Source organism: Acipenser ruthenus, chromosome 1 (genome assembly GCF_902713425.1).
Source record: "Acipenser ruthenus chromosome 1, fAciRut3.2 maternal haplotype, whole genome shotgun sequence".
NCBI lineage: Eukaryota > Metazoa > Chordata > Actinopteri > Acipenseriformes > Acipenseridae > Acipenser > Acipenser ruthenus.
Window position 1 is genome coordinate 69,300,039 of NC_081189.1, and position 18,218 is coordinate 69,318,256.

An 18,218-nucleotide genomic window follows, 5' to 3' on the forward strand; every position below is an offset into this window, starting at 1 on the left:
AAAATACAGATTCTGTCTTGTATGGCAATCAGATCACAGACTAGTTCCACTGACTCAGATTGCTTGATATTAGCCAAGCTGATTTTGGGGAAAGACAACCCATCGTGAATACCATTACACAATCCATTATGCCTGGCACGCAGGTTAGCAATGCCTAGTACGGTAGGCTCAGTGTAGCAGAAAAGCTTTGTTCAAGAAACTTCCTACGTCTGAAGAAAAGAAAACAATGAGGCGCTCCAGCTGAGGCAGGATAAACTGCTCCCCAGATCATCTCTTACAGAAACATATAATTCCCCATTATTTACATGGCAAAGACTGCGGCCTTGAGAGGGGGGGAGGGGGGGGGGCTGAGAAGTAATGAGATTAAAGAAAGGATAAGGTGTCAGAAAGTTCCTGTAGGTATTAAGCAACAGCTGCCGCACTTCCTATTTGAGAAGGAGCGGAGCTAACTCTTCTCCAGGATGTATCATTCTAAATTTTGGAAATACTTCACACGTGGCCTTCTCCGACATCAAACTAAAGGAAAATGTATATAAAGGTAAGTGCATTCACTTCACTTTATGGATGGCTGTGGGGGGAATAGGATGTGATTTAGTATGCTAATTGCATGCAAGTCATTACTGATAATAACAACCTTGTTGAAATGTTTGCTTTACATTTTGTATAGAACACCTTTAAAGGCTATTCTGCAAGAATACTTTCTGGTGAGATATGAATTGCTTGTGAAGATTAGCCTGTTCGGTTTCACTTGGGGATTAAACATTAGGAATCCATTTAATCTGACTATACTGTTTCTTTCCATGAATATAATACACTATGGCCATATAGTATATAACTTTATAGAAATTATTTTTTAAAAAATATAACACAAACTAAAGATGCACCGAATGGGATTTACAACATGCATATTTTAGCCAATATTTCAAACTAGTGGTTCCAGGTCTTGACTTTTAGGGACCAATAACAGTCCTATTTTGAAGCAAGTGCAAAGACACATTTTCAAAGAGGAATAAAACTTACAAGATGTTTCTGGCAAGTTTTATAATATTACCAACGGTTTTATTCATCTCTGAAAATGTGCACTTGCTTTTGATTAATTAACCATGGCTCTAAATTAGCACGACTGCTGCACCAGAAAGTAATTAATGTGTAAAAGGTATATTTTGATATTATAACCTTGTCTGTTTGGTCCTTATACATAATCTGTAAGTGCAATTCATACCTTAAAAAAAACTATTCGGAATATACCTGTGAAAACTTGATGGATTTCATATCTAAAAATGTTCAGCAGTGGTTCAGAAACTACCCTGACTGGTGCCTATTTATAGCAGTAAAATCCATCCTGTGTTAAAATGTTCCAGTGATTAATTATTTGAATGACTTCCTCCCCAATAAAGACACCTCATGCACATAGTAACCATTTTCAAGGGTGAGTTCTTTGCTGATTCATGAAAAAGAATCATAACTCTCAATTTATCTGAAGGCTGACATTTAGTGTTGTTGCTGGATGATGTGAAAATCACTTAGTGGGAAGTGGTTCACTGCCTCATACCTCAGTCTGAACCGCATGATGAAGACAAAAGGGATGCCATTTTTCTAAATACGCAAATTTAGAGAATGCTGGTGCAGGCCTTTGAATCTTCATAAACTGTACTACCTTGTTTTCTTGGTTTCAAAGTATGTTCAACATTTCGTAAATTTGTTTCCATAGGAAAAAGAAATGAATAAATGTACCAATGCTATTAATAGGTAATACAGAATGTATCCTAGCCACACATAAGTTTTTAACTTATAACTATTTCTTCCTAAGAAAAATTGTTTGCTAATGAACTCTAATAGCTGGTTCCACGTACTCTGGTTAGCACTAGTAATGGACTATGTTACCTGAGGTAACATGAGTTATATTTCCTAAGAGTTGGAAGACATAATGGTACAGAGGTTTTGTATAACAACTGTCACTTAAAAGAAAAAGGTTCAATATACTCAAGCATAGCCTACCACTACACAACAAGGTAATAACTCTCAGACAAAAAGAATCACATTTGATATTGTTACAGTGGATCGCAGTACCTATCTTGGTCAAATTGAAAATAAGTTAATATTTTTTTATTATTATTATTATTATTATTATTATTATTATTATTATTATTATTATTATTAATTAGTCATTTAGCAGATGCTTTTATCCGAAGCGACTTACAGAAACTAGGGGGTGAACTGTGCATCAACAACTACTGCAGAGTCACTTACAATAGGACCTTGGTTTTACGTCTCATATAAGAGTCTCACACTAAATGTCGAAGTTTTTTCTTTAAGATTTGAATTGGTCTCAAATTGGGTGAAAGATTGTAAGAGGTCTGGATAGCCTTATGGATACACACTTGTGGTGTTAACTGTTTTCCTCCCGTGATGTCTTAGTCTCAGAAGGTTTTCCAGGGGATGAGAAGCGGAGCAGTGCTGGTGGGCTGGTTGGGAGTTGCCCTCACTCTGGTCTCCTGCACCTCAGGATTCTCACACGGAGCCAACCCCTCTGCCTGTGCCGATATGAAGCCGAGACACATCCGAGCTCAGCCCCACAACCCCCACAACAACCACATCACACTCCACACCGACAGAGCCTCCTACCTGCCAGGAGACGGGGTGCCTGGTGAGTGAGCCTTCTCGTTTCTGTTAGCTAAGCAGCAGTTTGGTGTTCAGCCTCAGTGCTCCTCCTATATAAGCAGAGAACAGGATATCCCCTATGATGCTAAAAATAATTGAGTACTATTGTATTGGAGAACAGCAACTTATATAATACAATATTATAGGGAATTGTGGCAAAGTGGGGAAGTGTGTGCAGGTGAAGGTAATATAGCAGTGCAGAAGAAACAGACAGACAACAATATCCAGGTGCAACGGTGTTCATTGATTGTATTTTGTCCAGAGCCTGACGGCAAACAACAGTAAACAATAATGAAGCAAAGTGATACAGAGGCGTGTATCATTTTATTTATAATCCCCGGGTTTGACCTGTAACCAATAGTCTTGTTCTTTATACACCCACACTTAACACAAAACAAATACACAGGTTCTTTAGTGAGTGAATTAGTGCTCGTAGTGCAAATACAGTTCTTCGTGAAACAAGGGAAGTGCTGGTGTCCGGTTTGGTGCTGGCTTTTGGCTACAGCTCCAGATCGTGTTAGTAGTCTAAACAACAAACAAACAGTTTTTAAGCAAGACAGTACAAACACAACACTCACATTTTCACCATTTATCCTTTTAGGTTTTCTCTAACCATTTACAAAGGAACAGATCACTTTACTACGTCCGCTTTTTATACCCTCACTCATGACCCCTTGGTTAACGAGCACATCCGCTCCTCCAATCCGCGGATGCCACACCGTTTCCCGTCCAGGTCATTGAGTTTGTGTACCGTAGCTCCGCCCTCTTTCTAGATGGCCGACTTCCATCTAACCCTGGGAATAAACTGTCATGCCATTTAGTCCAGGATACTCTGTTCCCTTTACACAGCGCCCTCGCAGGTCGGGAGGGAGATCTAACACCAAGAATCATTTGCTCTCTTTCACAGTAATACACCCCCTTTATTACTGATTTTTATTTTTATTGTGTGCAGAGAAAACCCATGGAAATCTGTTGAGGCATGGCCACATTTGGGGCCTTGGGGCCTGAAGCGGACATAACTAACATACATCGGGAGGATTGTTTATACAAGCTTTTCACTCCAAACTGTCATCAGAACTACCCTTTTTTTCTCTGAAAGAAGTAAAACCCTTTTATTGTTACAACATTAATCAGAATTAGCAAGAAATATATTCAAAGTAGTTTTTATTTATTAACTTAAATTAAGTAGTTTAATTCCTAGTATGTTTGCCCTTCTATTTCAAAGGGTCTAAGCAGCACTTTTATTTGACAGGAATAATGCATATAGAGCTGCTTCTGGATTGAAAAACAATGTATCCATAACTAAGGTATATAAATATATAATACAAATCTTCCTGTAATACAGATACTTGACTGAAGAGTATATTTTACTGTATATTGTTATTTCTACCTTTGGCTCGGTTACAAAAATCAATCTACATGACAGGATTTCAAGGTGTAGGTTCCTGTTTCTACAATTCCCTTGAGCAGGAATCACTACAAAAATGTGTCTAATATGATACACAAGAGACACATTTTAGGTCTCTATTCTCTATTCTGGGTATGGTTAGACTTCTCAATCAGAATTTGACAGTACAAAACAGCTCCTAAATCATGCCTGATAAAACCTACATAGTGGACTAGCTTTTAGCCTACCATAGAAGACTCAATTTAGACTAATTTTAACCTTGGCCAGAAATATAACCTATGACCTTACAATCTTACTGCTGGTAATTTTATTTAGTGAATGCAATTCAAAGCTGTTTGACAAATTATCAAATGTGATTCTAGGTAAGTCCTTTTCAAAATGCCGGGGACAGTGTGATGTTAATAAAATAAATCAGTGATAATCTCAGGGACTCGGGGAGCATAACTAAACAAATAACTGCATTTCCTAAGTATGCTAACAGGGCTCTCAATAACCTAGCCCACAGTCAGATGTGATTTGGCTGGCACAGAGCACAAGCTTTAATACTGGTTAGAGGCCATTACTTTGAACTAATAAGCTGAATTAATGAGCTGTGGAGAACTTGTGAAATTACCTGTGGAGTGAGACTCTGAACATCGCTGCACTCCACTGACTTCTGCTGATTGGGCCAGAGTCTGCGCATTGCTATTTAATATCATTGGAAGGGTTTATAAGGCAACTAAACATGCAGGGTGGCTGATGAAATATCTTTGTGCAGTTTCAATATGTCACATTTTAACAAGAACATCTTTTCAATTGTTATAATGCTATTTAAAATGTTGTATTAGAACAATTGAATACACAGACATCTGGAGTCTGTAGCAAAGCTCTGATTCTAGAATGATATTATGTAGTGTTGAATTCAAGCGTAGCTATAGCTTTACTGTAAAACCAATGTTGTTCTTCAATGGACCTCTTTTGAGTTGATTTATTTTCACACTTTGTTGGTTCAAAAGTGTTTTACAGTATATCCATATATAACTTATCCTAGTAAGATGTGTCGTGAAAAAAAAACAATCTTTGGAGTAAATCTTGTATATGGACCAGCAAAGCTATTTTTATGGAACTAAAGAACTTTGAAAGTAAACTAGGTGGAGGAAGGAGCCTGGATGTAAAACGCTGTCAGGGGCTCTCCTAAATAGTCAGGATCCAACTCTGTGGCTGAGGTGGCAGTAGAGATGAATTACCCTGGCAGTTCAGGCAGTCAGTTAGCTAGGAGACCTTCCAGTCGGTCATATCCTGTTTCCAAGGGAAGAGGGCCCTTTGGGAATCCTGTATCTCATACGCTCAGCTAGTGACACACAGTTGCGGAGTGTAAGCAATGCTGAAGGTTGCCATGGTAGAGCTTTCCAAGTATCTAACTAGTTGCGCTTACTTTGAGTGTCAGTGTTCTTCTAGGTCATCCCTGTAACTCATAAGGCCTCCGGGCCCAGTTAGACTTGTTTGATGCAGTTATAAAACCTTTTCAAAATGCGAGATGAGGACAGCCAGCACTGATGATGTATAGACCATTCTACAATAGAGCTCCACCACATGCTGACGTTTCTGGTGTTGAAAGTAAATATGCTTCAGACAGATTGAAAAATATTCAGATTAGATAAATACTGTAATTTATTGTAAATATAGGTGTACAGTCCCTTATAAAAATGTACCACAGTAAAAGCATAGCAAAGTGTAATAAAACATAGGTAAGCATTGTAAAGAAGGGTAAAGCATATTAATAAACATGGCAAACCAGTGTAAACTATGGTAAATGCATAGTATAACTATGGGGAAAAGCTTGGTAAAACTGCAAAAATACCGTAATAAATTTTTATAAGGGGTACAGGATATTATCACAAAAAGAACAATAATGCAGCAGTTTGACATGCTTATTTGTACACCATATTTGCATTTTATTTTCTCAATGAATGATTCAGGCTGGTGTAGAAAAACAGCAGGCAGCAGGGAAGTTTACAGGCATGTTATTTGTCATAGGAGAGGAACTTGCTAATTAAAATCCCCGCTTTGGGGTTACTTACTTTGGTTGTTTATATTATGGCATTCAAGGTGGGATGACACATCAAAACTGGGCTGGGTTTCTGAAGTCAGCAGGGAAGTTTACAGGCATGTTATTTGTCATAGGAGAGGAACTTGCTAATTAAAATCCCCGCTTTGGGGTTACTTACTTTGGTTGTTTATATTATGGCATTCAAGGTGGGATGACACATCAAAACTGGGCTGGGTTTCTGACGTCAGCAGGGAAGTTTACAGGCATGTTATTTGTCATAGGAGAGGAACTTGCTAATTAAAATCCCCGCTTTGGGGTTACTTACTTTGGTTGTTTATATTATGGCATTCAAGGTGGGATGACACATCAAAACTGGGCTGGGTTTCTGACATCAGCACGGGTAGGCTTTCACAGTGTAAAAAAAACATTTCTGAAAAACTGTATTTCACATTATTTTAGCATTGTAATTTGGCTCTACTCCACCCAATAACATCCCAATGTTGCTGTTTGCAGTGGCGGTGAGGAGCAGTCGAAGCTTCATGGGGTTCCTGATTCAACCGCGCCGTGTCATGATGATCACATCACAGGCTCCTTTGTTGTCGCTCCGCCCGGCTCCAAGCTGCTGAGCTGCCTGGAGGAGGGAGACACCGTGACCCACTCCGACAAGTCCCTGAAAAGAAACCTCTCCTTCGTGTGGAGGGCACCCGATCAGCCCTCCGGAGACATATGTTTCTTGTAAGAATGGTTTCCTTGAGACTTGACACTCCCCTTTTACAGACCTGTGTTGACAGGAGCTTTCATCTGTGAGCAAATTCATAACTGCATATTGATATGGTGTTAGAAACTTAAGATGGGTTTCTGCCCTTGGACACACTTACTGTTCATCTGTAGGAACCACTTCCACATATTCAAATAAGAAACATCTGTTCTCTCATGCACAGTATTGCTGGATACTGGTGTGTTGTTGTTGACAACTGTTGAAGGACCTATCCTAGCTGACTTACCACATACTAACTCTCATATAAATTCAGCAAGATGTATTTATTTATTTCACAAATCGAGTCAGTAAAAAGAATCACACTGCCCATCACTAGTTTTCAACCCAGAAAAAAAGGTTTAAATAGCATGCCTATCAGTGGTTAAAGCCTGGTTTCTATACACACTAATAAATGATCACTTTAATGCGTGCACTAAAATTAACGTCCTTTAGTAAATACCACGTGAATACAGCTATTCTGAGCTGTATGGGCATTTAAATACATCAGCATGCATTGCAATAACAATCATATATTCATTCTGATTACCATAGTGTGAAGCACTACATTTAGTGTGCGCCATAATATGTCAAGTATCACATGTGATAATAAATAAAATTGCAATAGTAAATATGGAAATCATTAACATGGACACTAATTGCAATTATTGTGCACCATAAGGTTTAGCGCCATTTCATAAGTGAGGCCGTATATTCAATACATTTAGTAATATGTTTAGACAACTCTGTTGTATTAAACATTTTAAACAAAATATGTGTCTAAATGTATTGCTCTGTTAATGCGCACTGCAGTGGGCAGTCTGTTGGGCAGCTTTTACCCTATAAATATATACAGTATATATATACCCTATATATATATATATATATACAGTATATATATACCCTATATATATATACAGTATATATACAGTATATATATATATATATATATATATATATATATATATATATATATATATATATATATTACAAAGCAGTTGCTACATTGGATATGTAACCATTACCATGGTAAGAATCATCTCTTTATACTGCTCCTTGAAAAACGTGGGTGCAGTATTGGATACAGAAGCACCTGCCAACCAAGCCCCCACTGTCAGCCCAGACTTTTTAAGTCTGTATGATCTGCCAGTGTGTTTGAAACAGACTTGCAACAGGGAGATATATATTTTTTAAATATTTAAAGCAGAATTGTTCAATTATTTGAGCTGTTTATAATTTTTGTAACACCCTTTGTTTTTTGTTTTTTCAGCTTATGCTCCTGTGACACACAAATCTGTTCAATACCTCACATCTAGACCGATATTAACCAAACAACCAACCCAAGACTTGGAAACAGAGGAAACTAGAAAATACACCTCAGGAGCTCCCCTGATTGGCCTGGTCCTTTCAACAACAGAACCCAGGAATCTTCACTGATTCCAGGGAGAGAGGAGGACTCCCCTCAAGCACAGCTAGCAGGAGAACCTACTGAATACCAGCCACAGGAAAGGTAGGTAGTACTGTGTAGCAATACACACTGGCTTTGTTTCTACAGTGCCCGGAGACATGCTTTCAGCTTTAAAACAGAGATTCAAATGTGAAAAAATGGGTTTGATATTAAAATTGTTTAACTGCATCATGCTTTATGATTTATTTTGCAAATGTGAACACTGTGCTCCTCTTAGCATTGTTCCACCCCTGCAAGAAACGGCAGCTTGTGGAATGGGGCGTTTGGATATAAGCTTTTATTCTTAAGCCTTCCTATCTTCAAGATATATTGGGTTCATAGAATGCGTACATTGTCATAATGCATTTTGATTTCAATTATTTAAAAACCCCACTGTAACATGTATAATGCATCATGAGCAGAACTTCTTTGATAATTCTCACATAGCACTGTTGTGCCTGATAATAATCACTACAAGATGTGAATTCCACGTATGTGGGCGTACTAGGAATCATATATGGCTGGCGCCGTTTCATGCCCCCTTAATTTGTGTCTGTGGGACTGATCCCCAAACAGAGCTAGTTGCCAAACCAATAGTTTAAAAACTTGACCACCTTTAAATCCTTTACAGATGCCTGATGCCTTGAGCTGAATATCTACATGTCACATTATGGCTGGAGGCATGTGTGCTGTCTAGTGCACCCTGCATGATGCATCCAAGATGTTCAATACCCTGCTCCAGAAAAGACACATGTTACCTTTGAGGCACATTCACACTGGAGCATTTTAAAGCAACAAGGTGCATATGTTGTCAAGTGTACAATACAAATGAATTGCCTACAGCTATGAGCATGAGGAGGCTACACCGAAGGGATTGACTTATATCACCTCTTTTGAACTAACTGCTAGTCTCATGCTATTAATAAGACTTGCATATTTTTTCGCTGATGTGTTCAGCCCAGGTCAACACTGACATTTGCAAATGAAACTAACTGATATTGATCAATATCAAACAAGTAGACAGTCAAACTGCCAGCTATTTTCCTTGTAACAGTGCTAACCTGAATTTAGTAAATCACTGAGCACAATCTGAACCCCATACGTAAAATATCAGTTTACTGATTTAACTTAATGCTAAAATGTCAAAGGCAAATAAACACTAACTTGTCTAATGTATTTTTTTTAAAGATTGTATATATAGTAGTCAATTGAAGTACACTTTGGGAAAACCACATAGGCCTGCAAGCAAGGTAGCTAGACTGAACAAAAGAAAAACATCTCAGCACTAGAATAGAACTTGATCGATTTAAATACCATCTGTGGCTACTGTACATTTTTGCCTTAACTGATGTGTCAATCAGCATTTTTTCCTCTGTACTGATATAATAAGCCATGGTTTAGCTAATTTTGTAAGGTATAACAGTGTAATTGTACATGTATCATACAGAATTCTTCCATTTGCTCTTAGATTACATTAATTTTCATACTGTATGGGAGGTAAGGGGACTGTTCAAAAATAACAAAATACTACCTGTTCATTAATTAAAGGGGCATTTTCAGTTTAACGTAAGTAAAGAAACCCAGCCCAAGATGGCTGTGCAGCCCAAGATGACTGTGGTGCAGCACAAGATGGCTGTGCAGCCCAAGATGACTGTGGTGCAGCCCAAGATGGATGTGCAGCCCAAGATGACTGTCTCTCCTGTTTTCCTGCATCAGATACACAGGATGAATTAATCGACAATTCCAAGTGTTTTGTGTTTTGGGCAGCAGTGTGGAGTAGTGGTTAGGGTTCTGGACTCTTGACCGGAGGGTTGTGGGTTCAATCCCAGGTGGAGGACACTGCTGTTGTACCCTTGAGCAAGGTACTTTACCTAGATTGCTCCAGTAAAAACCCAACTGTATAAATGGGTAATTGTATGTAAAAATAATGTGATATCTTGTAACAATTGCAAGTCGCCCTGGATAAGGGCGTCTGCTAAGATATCAATAATAATTATACTCCTTGGCTGTGCATGTTGACTCCCATCCACCACATACACTATTTTAAAGATTTCACAGATTGGCAGAACAGGACACATCATCCTGTGTCATTTAACACTCGTTTGATTCCATTTCAGAAGTGACTTACGTCAGTAGGTCTTAGGAACTGATATTCACAAGATGACAAATCATTACCCTTATCCACCAACTTTGAAAACAGCTCGTGAACATCCCCTTATAACTCACAGGTACAGTATATGAGCACTGCAATCACCATCCAAGCCAACCCTGTAGTTCAGGAGACCTTTAATAGAGGTTAGTCTATAAAAAGCAGCCACCTACCTCGTTAAGAGCTTTGAAATAGGTATAAATTCAAGAGATTGTTTAAAGAGTTACAAATTCCCTTCGCTTTTCTCATTCCACTGTTAAATTTAAGCCGTATGATTTACTAATTTACTGCTTGGTGAATGCGCCTGTACATAAAAACTTCTCCAGGTAAAATGCCTCTACATTCTTCAACCTAATGTAACAGCTGACAGCCCAGGATCCTTTGGGACTATTTGTTAATAGCAACTACAGTGAATTGCAACCATAACCAAAGTAATAAGTAACATGTACTTCAGACTACTTACCTTTTTCATATTCCTTCACATTTATTGTTCCTAAATGGTGTTTTTTTTTCAGAGCAGGAAGCCGTAGCACTTACGGTGTATTTCAGCCATGCAGGAACTGTGGTGAAGATGGAGACGTAAAGACGTGTTTTCTTTTTTTTTTTTTCTTTGCCTGAAGCTGGAATGTGTGGTGTGTGCCCTTGTCAGTTAGACAGTCAGTTTAATAATGCTTGAAGTTTAAATCATTAATTTTGATTTTTTTAGAGTAAAACAAACGTGACAATTAAAGACTGGTTCAAGTAACTAATATTGTCCTGGTTAGTGGTTTTGGTGTGGGAAGTCCAAAAGGCAGGAGATCATTAAAATGACATTAAGAGTCCAGAGCATTTGATTGGTGTTCATGGTTTAGTTTGGAATACCAAAGACCATTGCAGTGATGGCATTGTTGTACATAGGTCATAGGTCCTGAGTATTTAATTTATAAAAGTGCATATTGGTGATTATTTAATCAATTTGATATTTGATACAAGGGACATGTGTGGTAAACCCTGAACTTTGTGATTATTAGATATTTCAAGGTTGTGTTGTGTGCTCTGAGGATTGTTTATAATTTTGTTAACGTTTACCTTTAAAAAGATTTTCTGCTGTTCACGCTTTGCCTAATTGCATATGCAGCAGTGTGGAGTAGTGGTTAGGGCTTGGACTCTTGATCGGAGGGTCGTGGGTTCAATCCCACGTGGGGGGACACTGCTGCTGTACCCTTGAGCAAGGTACTTTACCTAGATTGCTCCAATAAAAACCCAACTGTATAAATGGGTAATTGTATGTAAAAATAATGTGATATCTTGTAACAATTGTAAGTCGCCCTGGATAAGGGTGTCTGCTAATAAATAAATAAATAAATAAATAATAATATGCTGTGAGATGTGGGCATAACAAAGACACTAATATTGATGGTGCCTTGTTTACAATGACTCATCTTGTAATTTTAACTGCTTGCATTTGATTATGAATGACAGTTTTACCATCACTATATTACACGTCCTGTGCTTTGACTTAACATAATGCAGAATTTTACAAGGAAGCAGTTCATTCTCATAGACTGTCTATTGCCTTGAATGGCATATTGCCTTCTTTATATTTGCAGAGTTACTTTGTCCAATTAAATTCTATTCCCCTTTGAGATTTAAAGTCAAACTCTAAAGTAGCTACAAGACTTAACTGTGTAAGACATGTTTATCTGTGCCATTAAAATTGGTTACTGTAGTTGTTCCTGAAACCATGTGCCATTGCTGCATTTCCTGACCCACTTTGGTTCTGTGACTAGCTCCCTCTGCTGGTAGGTGCTGAGAGACACGGTTGTGTAATAATAAGCACAAACTAATGCATAGAAACCTGTTCTTTTTGTGTGTTGTGTTTTAAGGCTAGCATCTTGAGTTCTGGTGTTGAAGATTCTTTTTTGTCAGCTGCCACACCTCCACCTGCCACAGACTCGTCTCTGGTCGAGCAAGGTCTTAACCAGCCGGACATCTCAATGGTGGCTGGAAACCCCTCCCCAGCACCGAGGCGATCCGGTACGGACGTAGTGACACAAACGTCCTCTGCAGACTTCCTTCAGCAGACAGAGAAGTGGGGGTCCAGGGAGCAGAAGGGTGGCGTAGCCAGAAACACAAGTGCAGACCGAGGTGTCCTTCAGCGAGCAGGACAGCAACATTATTCACGTCCAAGAGAGTGGAGAACTGGTGCAAGTACGCAAAACAGCTTTGTCCTGGTCCAGGCTGAATACAATGTGATCACCCCTCCTGGGAAGTGACATTATTTAGGAAATTCCAGAACAAATTAATGTATAAATGCAGCTTATTTTTAGTGCATTAGTGCATAGATTAACCTGGCTGTCTTTGTCAAAAGAAATTTGCTGAAACAATGTCCCTCCAAATGTATTTTTATTTAATCTGCTATTCACTAGTGGCTTACATAGCTCATATTTATTTACTTGCCTTATACTGTACTTTATTAGACAAAAAGCTGTAACAGTAATTATTATTATTGTTGCCATATATTTGGTGCTGTAGCGCATCCAGTTATTTAATTGGCAGTCACCAATCCCCAGCTCCCTATAAAATTTAATTTCCACAGCAATCCAGTTATTTTTTTCTTTTGAACCTATTTTTATTCCTTCATTTTCCTGCCTTGTTCTTAGTTTGATGTTTTTTAGTCTCCAATTTTTAATGGAATGTATGTGAATGGATCAACAAGCCCTTAAAAATTAGATTTGCATATTATAGTTTGACGTAGGAATACCATTATGTGGTTGTCATTTTGCTGGTGTCCACTGGAGGTCAGCCTTACACAATTTGTTAATATTCCAGACAAAGCAAAGAAAGCGTGTGGTTGGCGCCATCTACCATCTACTATTGTAACTTCACGAATGGGATTATAAATGTCTTTATCCCATACTGTTATTTATTTATTTTTTAAAAAAATATTTTTTACTATGATTTAGTCATTTTGGGCATATAATTCTTTGGGGGTTTTAAATTTATTTTATATAGACATTTTAGAGTTGGTTAGTTGCTTTATTTTAATAGTTTGTCACAGGATTGACTATGTGGTTACTTAACACATATGTTTTCATGACTCGAATGCTTGAATGCATAGACAACGATATTTCAATGCAATCACCATGACTTCTCCAGTTTGACTATTGCAATATTACGAGGGCTTTACTTTTTTAATGATGTGGTGAATGTATTGATAAGCGAATACAATCAGTCATTGCAAAGCATGAAATGAAACAGTATTATAACCACCCCTCCTAAGACAAGTGCATGATTTTACTTCATGTATGAGAACACGTGCTGATGATTCTATTGAAGCATTATTGCTAATATAATAGCACTTTAATTCATGCAAGAATAGCCTGTGGAAAAAAAAACTTTGGCAGGAATCATTTTTGAAGGTCTACAGCAGCACTAATAAAATAAAATAAGGGCTCTTAAAAATTCTATTTTGCAACAGCTTGCAAGGAGGTTGCTATATTTATATTTTGTTAATAAGGGGGTTGAAGGTGGCACAGTCATGAAACTTTAGAAGCATGTAAAGAGGCACTGGAAAATAAAAATAGATAATGTCCAGTATAGAAGAATAAAAGAAAATAAATGGATAAATAGATTAGATACCATGATGCCTGAAGATTTAAATAGAAATAAATTGTAGATTGTTACATCATTAGCTATATAGTGAATGAGTCATTAGCTATATAGTGAATTAGCTATATAGTGAATTAGCTATATAGTGAATGACAGGAGGCTGTGTGGTCCAGTGGTTAAAGAAAGTGGCTTGTAACCAAGAGCTCCCCGGTTCAAATCCCACCTCAGCCAATGACTCATTGTGTGACCCTGAGCAAGTCACTTAACCTCCTTGTGCTCCGTCTTTCGGGTGAGACGTAGTTGTAAGTGACTCTGCAGCTGATGCATAGTTCACACACCCTAGTCTCTGTAAGTCGCCTTGGATAAAGGCGTCTGCTAAATAAACTAATAATAACATCACAAAGACATTAAATTCAAAGAGAAATAAATGTGGTTACCATGGCATCAAAAGCCTATAAACACCTCCAGTGTTTGTTTTCAGACACACTTTCCCTTGACAAAAGTAAACATAACGAAACATTGGGAAGTTGGTTCTTTGAACTTTGATGATGTTTCTCTGTACTTGTTGATTATGCTTCGGATACCACACCTTGAAAATCAAGTGATGCGAGCTATTTCACTCAATGTTTTTCCTTCTTAATGCAAGTCAAGGTTGTTATAATAGTAGAAAACACTAGTGGAGGCTTTGAGTAAATTGTTGATGCTCATAATGCATCAGAGTAGAAAAAATGCAACATGTCTAAGACTTTTGCACAGCAGTGTATATATATATATATATACATAAAAACTAATACCTACTGTAAAAATAGCAATGTTGTTTATGGAATAGCCTGTGAAAAATGTCATGAAATCAAATATGTTGGAGAGACTGGAACTACTTTATATAAAATAATTCAGAACAACCTTTCATTAATTAGAAATAAAAAAAATGAATGAACCAATAGTACAGCACTTCACCTGTCAAGGACATGACATAAATGATGTAAAGTTTGTAGTATTAGAACAGCTCAAATTAGACAATGCGACATATAGAAGAATAAAAGAAAGTAAATGGATAAATAGACTGAACACGATTATGAAAAGAATGAACTAATTAACTTCAATAAATATATAACATTTAAATAAATAAACAAAATTCATTCAAAAGTTGTGCATGCTGATGCGCTGGGGAGGCCAAATCTAGACTGATCCTCAGAGCCAGCATTGCATGATATAATAAAAATATAAGTTTATATAAAGTAGTGTTAATTAGAATTAATACAGATTCAAAGATAGAAGTAAAAATGATGTCACAATATATAGAACACCATTACATCATGTAAGAATAAATCATGGATTTGAATGTAAACAATAACAAGTAGTTGTCATGCCGTCAAAAACCTATAAATACCTCCAATGTTTTGATTCAAACACAGGCTCCCTTGAGAAAGATATGTACAACATATCGAAACGTTGGGCAGCTGGCTCTTTGAGCTAATATATATATATATATATATATATATATATATATATATATATATATATATATATATATATATATATATACAGTGCCTTGCAAAAGTATTCAGACCCCTGATCAATTCTCTCATATTACTAAATTACAAATGGTACATTGAAATTTCGTTCTGTTTGATATTTTATTTTAAAACACTGAAACTCAAAATCAATTATTGTAAGGTGACATTGGTTTTATGTTGGGAAATATTTTTAAGAAAAATAAAAAACTGAAATATTTTGCTTGCATTGTAGTTGCAGTATTCAACCCCCACACATTAATATTTGGTAGAGCCACCTTTCGCTGCAATAACAGTTTTAAGTCTTTTGGGGTAAGTATGTACCAGCTTTAAACACAGTGTCGGAGTGATTTTGTCTCATTCTTCTTGGCAGATTTGCTCCAGGTTGTTCAGGTTGGTTGGACAACGCTTGTGGACCGCAATTTTCAAATAGTGCCACAGATTCTCACTGGAATTGTGATCAGAACTTTGACTGGGCCTCTGTAGGACATTCACCTTTTTGTTCTTGAGCCACTCCAATGTTGCCTTGGCCTTGTGCTTGGGATCATTGTCCTGCTGAAAGGTGAATTTCCTCCCAAGCTTCAGTTTTTTAGCGGACTGAAGCAGGTTCTCTTGCAGTATTTCCCTGTATTTTGCTCCATCCATTCTTCCTTCAATTTTAACAAGATGCCCAGTCCCTGCTGATGAGAAGCATCCCCACAGCATGATGCTGCCACCACCATACTTCACTGTAGGGATGGTGTGTCTTGAGGCATGGGCAGTGCTAGGTTTGCGCCACACGTAGCGCTTTGAGTTTTGGTCAAAAAGCTCTATCTTGGTCTCATCTGACCACAAAACCTTTTCCCACATCGCAGCTGGGTCACTCTCATGCTTTCTGGCAAGCTCCAGATGTGCTTTCAGATGGTACTTTTTGAGTAACGGCTTCTTTCTTGCCACCCTCCCATACAGGCCAGTGTTATGCAGAGCTCTTGATATGGTTGACTGGGCACCATTACTCTACTCCCAGCCACTGAACTCTCTAGCTCCTTCAAAGTGATTGTTGGCCTCTCTGTGGCTTCTCTCACAAGTCTCCTTCTTGTTGGAGCGCTGAGTTTTGAGGGAAGGCCTTTTCTTGGCAGTGCCTGGGTGGTGTGATGCAGCTTCCACTTCCTGATTATTGATCCAACTGTGCTCACTGGGATATCCAAACACTTGGATATTATTTTGTACCCTTTCCCTAATCTATGCATTTGTATTACTTTATCTCTAACTTCTGTAGAATGCTCTTTGGTCTTCATTTTCCTTCAGATTCACAGCCTGACCAATGATCCTTCAACAGTGGGGTTTTTATCTAGAAAATGTGACAGCAACTTTAATGCTTCACAGGTGGAGGCCAATGGTAAGGTAATTGTGTCCTCGTTAGGGCAATTTCTTTCATCGGTGTAAACTGGGAGCTTCCACAGCACAGGGGTTGAATACTTATGCAAGCAAGAGCAAAAATATTTCCCAACATAAAACCAATGTCACCTTACAATAATTGATTTTGAGTTTCAATGTTTTAAAATAAAATATCAAACAGAACGAAATTTCAAGGTACCATTTGTAATTCAGTAATATGAGAGAACTGGTCAGGGGTCTGAATACTTTTGCAAGGCACTGTATGTATATATATATATGTCAAGTTAAATGCATACAAATGTATTAATGGAAATTACAGCGAAGAATGAATCATATAAAAAACAACAAAAAACAAAACAAAACCTCCTTCCTATAGTTTGCAATCATTTAAGTAATTTATTGAACAGATGTATCAATGAACAAAGTAATAATAATAGAAAATATATAAAAATTACAATAATAATTAAATATGCTTCCAAAGCCCGCTCCTTCTCCACCCTTGCTCCACAGTGGTGGAATGACCTTCCTACAGATGTCAGGACTGCCCAGTCCCTGACCACATTCCGGCGCCTCCTTAAGACTCACCTCTTCAAAGAGCACCTGTAGAACTCCTCTGTTTGTATCCTGGGACACTATCACCCTTCATGTAAATGTGCTTTATTTTGCTCTTATCAGCCCCTATTTTACTGCATTTAATCCTGTACTTCAGAATACTGTAATCTGCCAAGTTTTTAACCTGTAGTACTTTGTATTTAATCACATCCTGATGTAACTATCACTATTTAATCATATCCTGATGTAACTATCACTATTACCTGCTGTATTATTGAATTGTGGTTTGTCAAACTTGTACTTTGCTTGAACAAAAGTTATTGTATTTCTTGCTCTTATTGTATTACTTGTATTGTAACGCTTGAAATGTATTTGCTTACGATTGTAAGTCGCCCTGGATAAGGGCGTCTGCTAAGAAATAAATAATAATAATAATAATAATAATCCTTTGCAGCAAAATGAAAAACACTAAAACCAGGAAAGTAAATATAAACAGTGCTTACATATAAACAAATATAAACAGAAACTATTTGGCATTTGACAAAACAAATACTTTGGATGGCACTCAAGAAAAGTTCAATATCAAGGAAGAAATAGCAAGCCTATTTTTTCCTTTAAAGCTATAAAACTCAGAAACACCTACCAAGGTGTAAACAATTGTGTAAAATACAGCTTTGGACTTCAACTGAATCAGCAGTTACCTCTACTAGGATCAACAAAAAAGTAATAATTTCTG

The 18,218-nt window shown here is 37.5% G+C and overlaps 1 long non-coding RNA gene across 3 annotated transcripts; it reads left to right on the plus strand.

Annotated features, from left to right (window-relative positions):
• The first annotated feature begins 406 nt into the window (after nt 1-406).
• Nucleotides 407-14,791, plus strand: LOC131737731 (uncharacterized). Of its 3 annotated transcripts, none has more exons than XR_009329335.1 (6): nt 407-538; nt 2,419-2,647; nt 6,612-6,833; nt 8,123-8,362; nt 8,931-10,527; nt 10,964-14,791. It is a non-coding gene; the product is annotated as an uncharacterized LOC131737731 (long non-coding RNA). The 3 variants fall into 3 exon arrangements; XR_009329336.1 differs by having other exon boundaries at nt 8,931-9,098; nt 10,417-14,791; XR_009329334.1 differs by having other exon boundaries at nt 8,931-14,791.
• The last annotated feature ends 3,427 nt before the right edge of the window (nt 14,792-18,218 follow it).